Source organism: Marmota marmota, unplaced genomic scaffold, assembly GCF_001458135.2.
Source record: "Marmota marmota marmota unplaced genomic scaffold, marMar, whole genome shotgun sequence".
Classification (NCBI taxonomy): Eukaryota; Metazoa; Chordata; class Mammalia; order Rodentia; family Sciuridae; genus Marmota; species Marmota marmota.
This window is the reverse complement of record NW_025999898.1, coordinates 4,418,609-4,433,033: the sequence shown is the minus strand read 5'-3', so window position 1 is coordinate 4,433,033 and position 14,425 is coordinate 4,418,609. Positions and strand designations below refer to the sequence as shown.

The 14,425-nt window shown below is 37.5% G+C and overlaps 2 pseudogenes; both read right to left on the bottom strand.

The window, feature by feature from the left end:
- Window positions 1-4,846: 4,846 nt before the first annotated feature.
- LOC107158428 lies at window positions 4,847-8,932 on the bottom strand (annotated as a pseudogene).
- Window positions 8,933-9,841: 909 nt separating this feature from the next.
- On the bottom strand, window positions 9,842-11,180 carry LOC107158453 (annotated as a pseudogene).
- Between the last annotated feature and the right edge of the window lie 3,245 nt (window positions 11,181-14,425).

The following is a 14,425-nucleotide window of genomic DNA, read 5'->3' as shown; positions in this document are numbered from 1 at the left end:
GGGGGTCTAGCCAATGCAAGCAAGCCAGGTTACAGAAGCAAGACAGTGCAGTCAAGCAGAGGGAAGCCTAACCAATCACAGTTAGCCCAGTCACCCCAGTTACAAAAACCCTAGTTACAGAAACAATACCCCATTAGGTAGTTCCGTGTCCTTAAAGGTTTCTATAGCAAAAGGAAAAGAACATCTTGCTCCAGTCATGACTCTTCTACTTGGCATGGTTGTTTTACAGGATGAAGTCATAAAACATAATGGAGTCACATTTGCTCCTACTATCACAAGATAATGCAACATTTCTCTAGCAACCCTACTTCCATGAATTCTTCATCAGCTACAATTGTGCATGGGTATCAAGAGAGAATCAAAGTTGGCTGTTCAGTGGTTTTTTTTTTTTTTTTTCATACTGGCAATTGAACTCAGGGGCCCTCAACCACTGAGCCATATCCCTAGCCTATTTTGTATTTTCATTAGAGACAGAGTTGCACTGATTTGCTTAGGGCCTTACTTTTGCTGAGGCTGGCTTTGAACTTGCGATCCTCCTGTCTCAGTCTCCTGAGCCACTGGAATTACAGGCATGTGCCACTGTGCCCAGCAAGAGTAATGGAGTATTAAAGAAAACTAACCAGGCTTTAAAGATTGTGAATTTGTGATGTTTTGTGACAACTGCATTTGTAAATTAAGCACTCAATGAAGAAAATATCAAAGGCCCAGAAATGACACTATACAAATGATATAGGTGAGATCAGTATCATGTCTGTCCTACTGATGTAGAAAAAAAATGCTGATCTGGTATTTAGGAGGTCCAACATACAGTTGTTGCATAAATAAGCACATGGTCTTGGGCACAGAACCTAATAGGTTCCATGACAAATAAGTGTCAATGACTGTGTTTCTCTCTCCTTTCTGTCTCTGTCTCTCCTTCCACTTATCTATTGACAGGAATTTGAATAAAAAAAAAATAGAAATGAAAAAAAATTATGTCATTTATGTCTTTTGGAGACTGTGCTGAATTGCATAGAGAAGATGAGACTCAGAGGAGGATATGGAGATGGTGGGTACCTTCTCTGAGGAGGTAGTATTTAAGCAAAGCCCTGAAGGAAGAGTGGTAATGATCCCCAGGCCTTGCTAGAGGAGGAAGAGCAAGTGCTACATTCCTCTCTCAATTATGTGCATGTGTGTTTGAGAATGACTGAGGGTGTAGTTGGAAATGTCACAAGTAGAGTGATAAGAAACAATGTTAGGAATGTAGCTGCAGGAATTTTCAAGCAGGGCCATTTAAGTCATTCACAAAATTTGGATTTACTTCCACACGTGATGGAAAACAACTAAAGCTAATTGAGCATGAGGATAACAGGATTTGATTTCTGATAGCTTAACAATAAGCATAGCAGATGTTATTGACCTTTTACTTTTTTGTAGGCACTGTGCTTGGAGACTCCAAGATTTGACATATTAAATTGTAAAAAGGTTGCAGAGGTTTTTAAAGCTTAAATGAGATAATTGTGCACAGTCCACTGTCAAAATGCTTGTTTTGATGAAACCAAAAAATTCCATCTTAAGATTGGGAGTTATCTTGTCACAAAGTTATGAAAAATTCATTTTTGTTATACTATAAAATTTTCAGATTTCTATTTGGCCTGACAACCTGATGTTTAAAAACTTGTTTGAAATTCCTGCCTGTGCTCTGAACTCACACAGACATAGCTCTCATTGGCTAGATAACAACCCTCCCTAAAACCTTGGTGGCACCTCATAAATTCTGATATTGGAATCTCGATTTATTCCCTACCTTGAAATGTTAAGCCATGTAGATTATTAACCTGCTATCTGCCTTTGTATTATGCTTGCCAGAATCCTATTAGCTGTAAGTTCCCAAGACACCTCACCCTTTGTAACTTTTGTGTTATAAAACCTTTTACCTGGAGAGCTGGGGGACTGATCTCTAGCTTGGCTTTGGGAGAGACAGTTGCTGGCCAGCTTTTGTGTGCACAATATGAGCTTGCTTTAATTTGATTTAAAATTGGAGTCAGTTGTCTTTACATCATGGTTCAACAGCTTCTCTCTTTTGCTGAACCACCATTTCTGTGTTTTGTGAGAATATAGAAGTCTGATGATTTTTCATGGACATTTTAATAAATCCTGTTTGTTTTTATTGTTCAAATAAGACACTGAATACTTATGACTGCAAAGGTGGAAGTCATTCTCTCTGGACTCAGGAGCCTCTTCTAAGGTTTTTTTTTTTTTAATTGGGGATTGAACTCAGGGGCACTGGACCACTGAGCCTCATCCCCAGTCCTATTTTGTTTTTTATTTAGAGACAGAGTCTCCAGGGTCTCACTGAACTGAGTTGCTTAGTGCCTCGCTTTTGCTGAGGCTGGCTTTGAACTCATGATCCTCCTGAATCAGCCTCCCAAGCTCCTGGGATTACAGGCATGTGCCACTGTGCCCAGTTAGTTGTTTTTTTTTTTTTTTTTTTTTTTTTTGATAGGATCTTGCTAAGTTGTTGAGGGTCTTGCTAAATTGCTGAACCTGGCCTCATAAATGTGATCCTCTTATTTCAGCCTGCCAAATCACTGAGATCATAGGCCTGCACCACACTATTATGCCCAGCCTAACTTCACTGTCTTTTACCCTCTAACCTTACCTCAATTTCAATTGCAACTAACTACAATTCTTAATTGTCACTCAAGTACATGTATATTCATTACATTCAATCAGTACAGTGTTAGCATAATTGCAGCCATCTTCCTTTTCCCCACCCCCACTTTATGAATACTGTTCTTATTCCCAAGAAATAGAAACTAGCCAGAGATAAAACCTACTGGCCTGGAGTCATGCTGATCTCTCACTGTTCTTTCATTGACAGATAGGAGACAACTTAATGGCCCCTGAGATGGGGACATACTGATTTCCCTGTTTTCTCCTTGAGAAGATAAAGGGACATGCCAGTTTTCCTGTTCCCCATCTAAGAGATAGGAAAACTGCCTGTCTCTGTTCCCAAGAAACAAACTTGCCTTCCACAAGATCAGGGGATGCTTACTATGTCAGTCAAGACTGAACCTGTCCCTAGTGCACAGCCATGATTCTAGCCTATAAAAGGTAACATTCAAGGGGCAGTTGCTGCTGCTGACTTTTTATAACATAAATATAATGATGGTACCTTTCTTTTGAAGTTGCTGAGGGGATTAAAATACCTTGAAAAATCCCCAAAACACTAGTTAGGGTTTGAAATTTGTAAATTAGAATTTTCATATATAACATAAGAAAGTTATATAATTTTTTTTCCTCCAAATTTACTTTATATAATCAGATGGATATAAATTAATGAACAAAAATTTAAGCAAGATACATTAACAATTTAACAGAACCCGATAATCTAATTTCTTCCAATTTTTCTCAAATTCATTTGAGTGTTTCCATCATGGTGCTCATAAGGAAATCAAACAACATATGGCTACTACAGTTGAATGTCAAATTAAGTATTTATGACATACTAAATTCTTCTATAATACAATTATGAAGAATCTTTAAGGAACTTATGTTTTGTATGTAGAAAAGTGTTAGAGTCAAACATTCAACTCAACAAAAATAAGAAACATTTCTGATTCCTCTGTTAGGTGTAGACTGCTTCTCCTTTTGCTAATGAATGTTTTTTAGCTGTAATATCACTGAGCTGAACAAATAAATAACCTTGAGTACATAAGGAAGAATAAACACATGCTAAATGGATAAACATTACTACTACATCTTTACTAGGCCATCTCTACCTCTAACACTTCAGAAGCTTAGAGATTTAGAGTATTCTTACATTAACTGCAAGAAAAATTAAAGGAGAAATTCCTTTCTTGAGATCACAACTATGAAGTCATGTGGTTATAAAATTCTGCATTTGTTGAATTCAGCAAAGTGGCAGGATATAAAATCAACACACATAAATCAAAGGCATTCCTGTATATCAGCGACAAATCCTCTGAAATGGAAATGAGGACAACCACNGGAAAAAATTTAAATATTAAGATTTAAAATTTAATATTTAAAATTTACCTTGACTTTCATTTATCACCATATTAACAACCAAAAGAATTAGATAAAACACATAGGAAAGGGTAATATTAAACCCACCTTGCTGAGTTGATTTATTGACACATTAACTCATTTTTATAAGGAAAAGGGATAGTGCATCTCAGTTTGCTTACAAGCTAGGAGATCTCTTAAAATTCTGCATTTCCTAACTGCAAACAAAATATAACACTTACAACAGGTTATACATAAACTGGTTTCAAGCATAGAGCTAGCCCCAACGATTAATACACTATTTAAAAAGACCTAAGGCGATGAATTCCATTTCCAATGGAAAAAAAGAACTGTGCAAACAAGCTTAAAACTACTTTTTTTGTGTGTGCCAGTGTTATAAAATGTAGCTTTTAATAAAACCTTGACCCAAATGCCATTAACTTCAGAAAAAAATTTGGTGGAGAGAAGAAAGTTATTTCATTTAGGAAAAATAACCACTATCTTTTTTCCTAATCTTCAACACACACAATTTAAACATATACAGTTGCTTTAACACTTGACACAATTCCTATGTACTGGAGCAATAACAAGGTCTAAATACAATTATATTCTTAAACACTGGGTCAAGGCTTTACATAAAAATACCATCCTACTCCCCCGCCCCCCTAAGTTTCTAAAATATCACATACTTTCCTCAACATCTGCAGCCATCCAGGAATTTTTAGGAAACTTTTTGTGCATGATCTTAATTCCTAATCCCTGGCTCTTTGGGCTCAGTGACAAAAGATCAAAACCACCAAAAACGATGGTTCACTTGAAGTCAGAGGACAGACCCTGGCTCAATTAGTCTCATAGGATGAGAGCAGTGCTGCATCAATTGGCTCCATGCAGGATGGGCACGTGAAGGATCTCATCAACCAGTCATCTATATAGTCCAGGTGATAGATGTGCATGCACGGCAGAAATGGAATTGGGTCCCCATAAACAAAGTCCATCATACAGATCACACACTCCCGGATCTTTTTTTCGGATCCATCTCTTCCAGGGTCATAAACTCCTTTAGGCAGATGTTGTATAAGGCCTATTCTTTGAGCTATCCTAATTTGTTCCTCTTCAGTCAGCTGAGTTGCTAGGCTAGTCTGGCTAGGTGTTGGATGATAAACTGGAACTGGAACTTGTTCCTGATATGGAGGCAGCCGCTCCTGATCCGGCTCCATCCCCTCGCCAAAGCTAGCCCGGTCGACTGAGACTCCTGAAGCAGGGAGATGTCATCCGAGGTGGGGGATTTGAGGCAGTTCCCCGTCTTCCAGGGCTGGGGCGTGTGATCTCTGCACCGTTCTGACAGTCTTCTCCAGAAAGTTATATAATGTTTAAAATTTGTTCTTTTTAGATATATAAGACAGCAGAGTGTATTTTGATATATTATAACATATGGAGGTTCACTGCAATGTGCTTATGTATGTACATAGGAAAGTTAAGTCAGATTCATTCCACTATCTTTTCTATTGCTGTTCTATCTCCCTTCCTTTCATTTCTCTTTGTTTAATCTACTGAACTTCTATTCTTCTCTCCCCTCAACCTTGTTGTGTGTTAGAATCTACATTTCAGAGAGAACATTTGGCCTTTGATTTTTTTTGATTGGCTTATTTCACTTTTCATGATCACCTCCAGTTCCATCCATTTACCAGAAAAAGGCCATAATTTTATTCTTCTTTATGGCTGAGTAATATTTCATGGTATATGTATTCCAGTGTGTATCCATTCATCTGTTGAAGAGCACCTAGGTTGGTTATTTTGAATTGAGCTGCTGTAAACACAGATGAGACTGTGTCACTATAGTATGCTAATTTTACATCCTTTGGGTATATGCCAAGGAGTGGGATAACTGGGCTAAATAGAGGTTCTATTTCAAGTTCTGAGGAATTGCCATATTGTTTTCCAGAGTGTGTGCACCATTTTGCAGTCTCATCAGCAATGTGTGAGTGTACCTTTCCTCCCTGCATCCTTGACAACATTTATTGTTACTTGTATTCTTGATAATGGCCATCCTGACTGGAGTAAGATGAATCTCAATGTAGTTTTTTTTTAAAGTTTTTTAAATTATTTTTTTTAAGAGAGAGAGAGAGAATTTTTTAATGTTTATTCTTTAGTTTTCGGCAGACACAACATCTTTGTAAGTGGTGCTGAGGATCGAACCTGGGCTGCACGCATGCCAGGTGAGTGCGCTACCGCTTGAGCCACATCCCCAGCCCTCAATGTAGTTTTAATTTGCATTTCTCTAATTGCTAGAGATGTTGAACATTTTTTTCATATATTTGTTGACTGATCATATTTCTTCTGTGAAGTGCCTGTTCAGTTCCTTTGCCCATTTATTCATTGGGTTTTTTATATATATAATATTTATATTTATATATATTTGGTGTTCAGTGTTTTGAGTTCTTTTTGCATATCCTGGAGATTAATGCTGTATCTGAGATGCTATTGTAGGGACAGATGAGGCTGGTTTATTATGTATCTTGGAGAACTTTTCTTCTGATCAGTGGTGAAGGTGATCCCCCTCTCACTGTCTTGACAAGGTCACAGTGAAATAAGTGCTGGCAAAGCTGCTCTCCCACTGTCTTGACAAGGTCACAGTGAGAATGAATGCTGGCAAATCCTCACTGGTTGGAGGGAACTGAAACCATGAGACTCTTTTTTATGTAATTGGGACTTTTCATTTTCATGTTCATGTTCCTGACAGGAGGCATGAGTATGTTAAATGCCAAACCAAATTAAATTTCAGATGGCTAGAACATAACAGGTAGTTCATGCCTTGAAGGCTGTTCTACTACCCCTCAGCATATCAGGGACAAAGTAGAAAGCTGCTCTTCTATCTCAGCACACTGAGGACAAACCTGATAATGGACAACAATCATTCTCCAAAAGGTCACAAAAATTTTAGGCACCACATTGATTATATCAACTAGAACCCAAGCCCATATTTCCTGTCTTTTAGAAAATCTAATCATTATGTTCATTGTACAAAACCCACCATATGTAGTTTCATTCTTTTTTTTTTTTTTAATATTTATTTTTTTAGTTCTCGGCGGACACAACATCTTTCTTTGTATGTGGTGCTGAGGATCGAACCCGGGCCGCACGCATGCCAGGCGAGCGCGCTACCGCTTGAGCCACATCCCCAGCCCCATGTAGTTTCATTCTTGATTAAGGAAAGTTATGTTATACACTTAGGAAAGTTAAGACGTATAAGGATACATTCTTCTCGTTTCTATAAACCCTCTTTCACTTCACATAGGGATTTATGATGAGCATACTTAATATTGGCGGAATGTGGACTGATGTTTAGAACTTACTTTTTATTGAGAAAGATTATAAAGATATAAGAACTAGTGCACCTTGACTGAGAAACAAAGAGAGAAAGCAGTTCAACCAGTTTTATGAGAATAAATTTAGGAATTAATTAAAGTAGCTTTATAAGACATATTTTTAGAATAATGTTAGAAATATTATTCTATTTAGATTCTCAGGTTTAGAATTCTTAAATTTTTAGTTGTATGGGTTTCTGTTTTAAGAATTGTTTATAAACTTTAGGATATTTTAAGTGTAAGATTTAAGGGGACTTTTTTATATGGGAATTTTAGATTAGAAATAAAGTGCAAGTGTACTTTAAAACTTAACTGTTAATGATAGGTTAGGAGACTTAAAGTCTGGTTACATAGTTTGGCATTAGTTAATAAGAAAATAGCATATCTTGGAGAAAATAGTACATCTTGTGAAAATCTGAAAAAATGTAAATCAGTGACACATTTTATTAATGATTGATAACTAAAGGTCACATCCTGGAAAAATGTAAATTGATGTTATATTTTTCTATACCCCTAATTATGGTTAAGGAAACGTTATGTCTTAGCAAAGTTTTGAAATTGTATAATCAGTGACATATTCTGAGTCTATAATGATGAGAAAAATTGCAATAAAAGATGACCCAGAGAAAGCTGCATTAGAGCTCTCTCTCTGGAGATTGCTCTAACAGAACGACTCCTGTCTCATCTTTTTGCTGATGCCACTCATCCTTCAGGACTCCCTGGACCCCGCTAGGGCAGGACCCCGGCAGATCAGGTCTATTTGGGAGTACTCTATGACTCTTGTAAATGTATTTCTATCTCATTTCTGAAATGGGGAAACTTTCCTGTGACAATCGCATTGAAAATGTTCTTAATGTCTTTAGATTGTGTCTCCATGTTCTCATCTATCCCAGTGATTCTCAGTTTTTGTCCCGTCCGGCAGGACACATCAACGTGGGCAGCGAACCTAGATGGGAAGGAATGAAGGGACGAGAGACACGAAAGGTGACAGCAAGACAGGGGTCTGATCAAGCTGCAAACTTTTATTGTTCACACAGGGGTATTTATATGCTGGGGATGGGGAAGCTCTCTAATCAGCAATTGCTGGATGTGGGTGGTAAAACTGCCAGGTGCAAGATGTCTGATGATCCTGATAACCGTAGGATGTTCCAGGGAGATAGGTGGCTGCAGGATGCCTCCCAGGCAGGATGTCTCCCAGGGGGCTGTCAGGCTATTTTTTGAAGGAGAATTTCCTTCTAGTCCCTGACAAGTTTTGATCTCTTGGTGTTGTTCAGAATATTTGTATATTCTGTAGCCCATCTACAGTCACTGGGGCTTTTCCACAAAGTACTCAGGAGTACACCATCCTCTCTCCCTGTCCAGGTGCATCTTAAGCACCCCAAGGTTTCCCTTTCTGGAGGAACTAATTTTATATCTGCCTTCTACTAAGGCACTTCTCCTACTGACTCTGTGTCCATTAAAATCAATCCCCATCTTTAATGCATGGGTTTCCCCAAGTAAATATTTTTAAGTCTTTATCTGTGGGCCACATCATACCCTTTGTTTTCACTGCCCATCCCCTTGCTGGTGCCTGGGCTAGTGCTTTTGTATGTAATTTATTATTTCTTACATTCAAGGTTCTGACTTTGTGCATCTCTCTCTCTATTTTTTTTTAACAGTTGAGAAATAAGTTCCAGTGAGTTCCCTTAGTTATCCACCTTGCTGAGAAGCTGTCTTCCTGCTTTGTAAGTCCAATGTGGAGGGATTTCTTTGAGGTGCTTCTTTCCTCTAATCCACAATCTCTTCTCCCTCCTGAACATCATTTTTAAGGAAGATTCCAAAGTAAGCTTTTTTTTTTTTTTTTTTTTGGTGGGGGGGATACTAGGGGTTGAACCCAGGGTGTTTTACTACAGGAATACATCACCAGTCCTTTTAAAAAAAATTTTGATTTGTTAGTTAGGATATCACTAAATTACTAAAGCTGTCCTCAAATTTGTATCTGCCTTACCACCCAGGAGTTGCTAGGATTAGAGGCATGCATCACCATTCCCTGTTCAAAGTAAAGTTTTAATAATGATCATGCTCATTCATCCATTGAATTAGTTGTGTCTGACTAATACATGGTACTTGAAATTCATCCTAAATCCCATTTGAGGCATAGGTCATTTTCTTTTTTCTTTTCTTTTCTTTCTTTCTTTTTTAACATTAAGGCATCTTTTATTCCCATCCTAGTATATGCAGCAAATGTTTTAAATAAGAGCCAGCATTTATTAAAATGTTTTCTAATGTATTTGGCAGGTTTGTTTTTATATTCTCCTATTACACATATCATTGAAAGTTTTCATGATCAAACACCTGACACAAATCAAGAGAAAAGTATAAATAGATACCAATTTATTAAAGGGAAACAATTCACCATTGAAATATAAAAAGGAACTACAAAGAGTTTCATAAAAAGTTTAAATACTGGTATTTAAATTTCTCTGAAGCAATTTATGCTTCAGTGATTAAGTAAAAGAAGAGATGAAGACTTTAAGATGGGAAACCTATAATTAATAACTACAGAATAACTGTATATGTAAAATTCTGCTGTATTGGGAAGACATTTGAAAAGGGCTCATAGCCCCTACAAGAAGATCATACAAATTAACACTGATTATTATTTCCCATATTTATCCATTTATAAAGCTTAATAGGCTTCATAAAGTATACTAAACAGTAACATTTTCACCTTTTATTAAGGCAAGTTTGTGAAAAAATGTAATACAACCAGATCTTTTCATTAACTTTCCACTGACAACATTTTTTAATGTAAGAAATGTACAAAAAACCCTTCATTTTATAAAACAGTCACCTCAATACCAGAAAATAGTTATTGAAAGATGTTGAACCTAGTTTACTTTTTAAAGGATGTTCTTTCCTTGTCTCAAATTCCAAGTGTTATTCATCATCCTTAGAGCCAGTTTTGCTTAAATGCTTCATGAAATCAACCCAGTTCCAGCCTGGAGGAAGTTCCCCTTTGTGATCTGTTTTGTCTGCCAGTTTATGTTTCTGGGCTTTAGAAAGTTGTTCTTTTTTGTCTTTTTTCTTATTTGATGGAACTATATCAGGAGTTTCAACAGAGATGATATTGCTTATAGATGTTGTAGAATTAATGGGATGATGATTCTCCATGAACTGCTCTTTATTGTCTTTGGCATATTCAAACAACGTATAGGTCATAGCAATTCCAAGATTCACTTCCACAGCTTCCTGTAACTTGGCTAATATGCTCTGCTTTACAGCTGATAATATGGTGGTGTTAAAAAAAAAGCGTTCATAGATATAATTAGAGGTGTTTGGGAATATGTTTCTGTCCAGGAAATCTCTATTAAGAAGGCTTTGGTATCACCATTTTCACCCAATATTGAAATGAAACTGGACTTAATTCCCGGAAACTTTCATCTCCTTCATAAATAGAATATAATGCTTCTAGTTCCATCTCCTGGTCCTCATTGGTGCTCATTGAGCCGGTGCCTCCCAAGTGGACATGTTTGTGACAACTAAGAAAAAGCAAGGGCCTCATTTTTCTGAATTTTAAATGAAAGTTCCCTGTTTTTCTTCCAGCATCAGCCTTACACTATTTAAATGAGTGTGGCTTTAAGATGTGTCTAAATATCTGAAACTAAGTTCATTTGTAAAATATTCTCTGCTATTTCTGAATTTATCTCTTCCAATATAAGTGTAGGGGAAGAAAGTCAAGATTCCCTTTAATTCTTATGATATTTATTAAAATATACTTGGTATGGCTGATATAATAAATTAGCATATTTTTCAGTCTTATTAATATGAAGTCATCCTGACCAACAATATAGTGGATTTCTATGTGTGTTTGCTTTTCACTTTATACTTTGAAGAGTTTTTATTTCTTCAAAAAATTATTCATTCTTTGTCAGGTGCTTATCCACTGGCTGTGTAGTTAATGAATGGTGCTGTATGTGTAGAAGAAGGGGATGGAGCCAAGTTTCCATCAAAGGCTTTTCTCCCAGTAAATCAGCAAATGCTGAGGCCTCAGTAGACAGTGGGTGCCTGGTGTATGTCTCCTTGGTGATCAAGTGAACACTGTGCTCAAGAAGAATCTCTAGAGCAGCGCTAGAGCCTGTGTGAGCTCTGAGGCTGCAGTGCATTGTATAGGCAGATTCTGCTTTGCATTCTCTCTTCTGATGCTGAAGTCTATGGGTTACCTCATTCTGTATATTCTGTTGCTCCTGAGAGGAACTGCATTCTTTAATAAAGATTTTCTCCAGGGTGGAGGTAACAGCCAAACTATGTGAATACAGCAAAGATTTAGTCTGAAATTCCTCCTATTGAATGATACCTTAGACCCTTTGCTGTTCATATGGATAAGGAACAGTATAGCACATGAGGGGATGTCAGCATCACCAGTCATTGGGAAAATACAAATCAGAACCACAGCATGATACAACATCACTCTCCACTAGATGGCTCCCATCAGGATGATATTGTGTTGTAGTGAGAATGCAGAGAGATTGTAACCTGTATGTATTGCTATGGAAATACTAACTGGTGCCACCACTTTGGAAAGCAGTCTGGAATTTTTCCCAAAAGAGCTACCACGTGGTTCAGAAATTCCTCTCCTGGTCATCTACCCAAGAGAGATGAAAACATGTGTCCACAGAGAAACTCCCACACAAATGTTAATAGCAGTATTATGCATGATTTCCAAGAAGTTTAAGCCATCTATGTCCAACAGTTATCTGGAAATAATTGTTAAACAATTACTGATATCACAGAAAAATTTTTATATTGATATGTGTAAAATACACATATGACTAATAATTGTCTTTATGTGAACATTAAACTGTAATTTAATGTTCTTAATTAAGAGATGAATCACATCTCTTAATTAAGAACATTAAATTACAGTTAAAATTACAACTAAGTAATACTGGTTTGATACTAATTTTTTTAATCTGAGAGTGACAAAAATCTAAATTTAGACAATGGTGATGATTGAACAACTATATAATTATATTATGGACATTGCATTTTACATATTAGAGAGATGGGCTTTATAGTATACAAATTATATCTCAATATAACTTTTGAAAATATTTTAAAATTGTTAATTAACCTTTATTCTATTTATTTATATGTGGTGCTGAGAACTGAACCCAGTGCCTCACATATGCTAGGCAAGCGCTCTACCACTAAGCCACAACACCAGCCCCTCAATATAACTCTTTTATAAACAATATGAAAGGGGTTCACTGTCACTATCCCTTTAAAGTGTGTCTATGCTCTGGAAGTCAGACTCTTGATATAGATATAGTTGGGTCTGCCATGGTTACTATCTTTGATTGTCACAGGCAGTCGTGGGAAGATCAGTTTCATAAGAAGCCAAGGGGAGGTTTTTGTCTCAGTGTCCTGTGTATCTGGAGCACTGTGTAAGCATTCATGCTGACATCCCGCGTTATAATGACCAGTAATAATGACCCTCGTCCTTAGGGAGTGAGAAACTGATGTGACTACATTTTTAAAAATAAATAAATAAGAGCAGCTTCTATCTCAAGGCCTGTCCTAAGGAAGGGGGTGTGACCCTTGTCCTTGGAAAAACCCACAGAGCACTCCTAAGCACATACCCACCCTGCTGAGTTGTTTGTAAACAACCTGAGAGGTCTGAGGAGCCAGGTGTCCCTGACTCAGTTAGGCTAGGTGAGGACTTATAGCAACCCCCCTAACAACCTCCAATCAGCATGAGACATGGAAAATACCTGGAATGCCAGATGACCCCCAAGTAGTTTATGGTGGTTGATAACATGTTGGGAAACCATGTAGTTTAGCACGAACACCCCTCGTAGCCTAAACCAATCAGTTCACACAAATCCCCCTCTTGTACTAACCAATCATCCCTACCCAAATTGTTCCCGCCATTGAATGTGCTAATCAATGTTAAGAGTTGTTGTTTGATTTTCTCACGCTGTGGAATGATTTGCTGTGTGATGTTGTGATGCATAGAGTATCCCCCCAAAAACCTATAAAATCTCACTGAACAAAGGACCGGGACTCACTCCCTGGGACCACTGTGTTGGGAATGGTTGTGAGTCCAGGCTCGAGCTTGCAATAAAGACTCTTGTGTGATTGCATTGGATTCAGCTACTGGAGGTCTATTGGGGTCCACGAATCTGGCATTAACAGGAGCAGGTCTGAGATTGTGGGGTAGGCTGTGTTCCCAATGTACTGAGAACCCCAATTTGGGGAACAGCACCATGAATTTCCTGGTACCAGTTTGTATCATAGATACTAACACTGTTGCTGTTTCCAGTGCAGATAGGGGTGACACTGTCCTACAGACTCTGATACTGGGGCTTCCTGGCTCAGCTCAGACTGCCCAGGGGGATGCTGAAAGAAGATGCAGAAATACACAGAAATGAGTCTGGTTATTGCCTGTATGATATTTCCCAAATGAAAGGAAAAAAAATGAACCCTGAAGGACCCCCATGATATCTTCTGCTTTTCAAAGTCAGTTACCTGAGCAGAGTGNCTTGATTCTTTTTTGGCTATTGTACTATTAATCTACAAATATGAGCATACAATTTAAAAATGTTTGCTTTTGGCTCTGAGGATTGAATATGGGGTACTTTATATTGAGCTACATCCTTAATTCTTTTTATTTTTTATTTTGAGATAGGTATTAGGTAATAGCTAGCAATGAGCAGTGAAATGAAGGCAAGTTTACAAGTGTTCTTTAAATTACTTTAGGGTCTTCTTTATACTTCCAAAGTAGGTGAGAAAGCAAAGGATGATAGTAAATTTGTAGAACATAAACAAAAGCAAAGGAGCTAATGTGAAAATACATCAAAAGAAAAGGATTAATGAGACTAACTCTTGACAGGGTCCACTGATGTCCATGTGAAATTAGGAATTATAGCCATAAGTGTCTCTATCTGTCTGGGAAGAGAGATTCCTTTAGTAGTACAAGCACACTAAGGTAACTTCTGAACAGCTAGTGACCCCAGTGTTAAATTAACATGGGATTGACTTACAGATGAAGCCCCCCTGCCCACCAA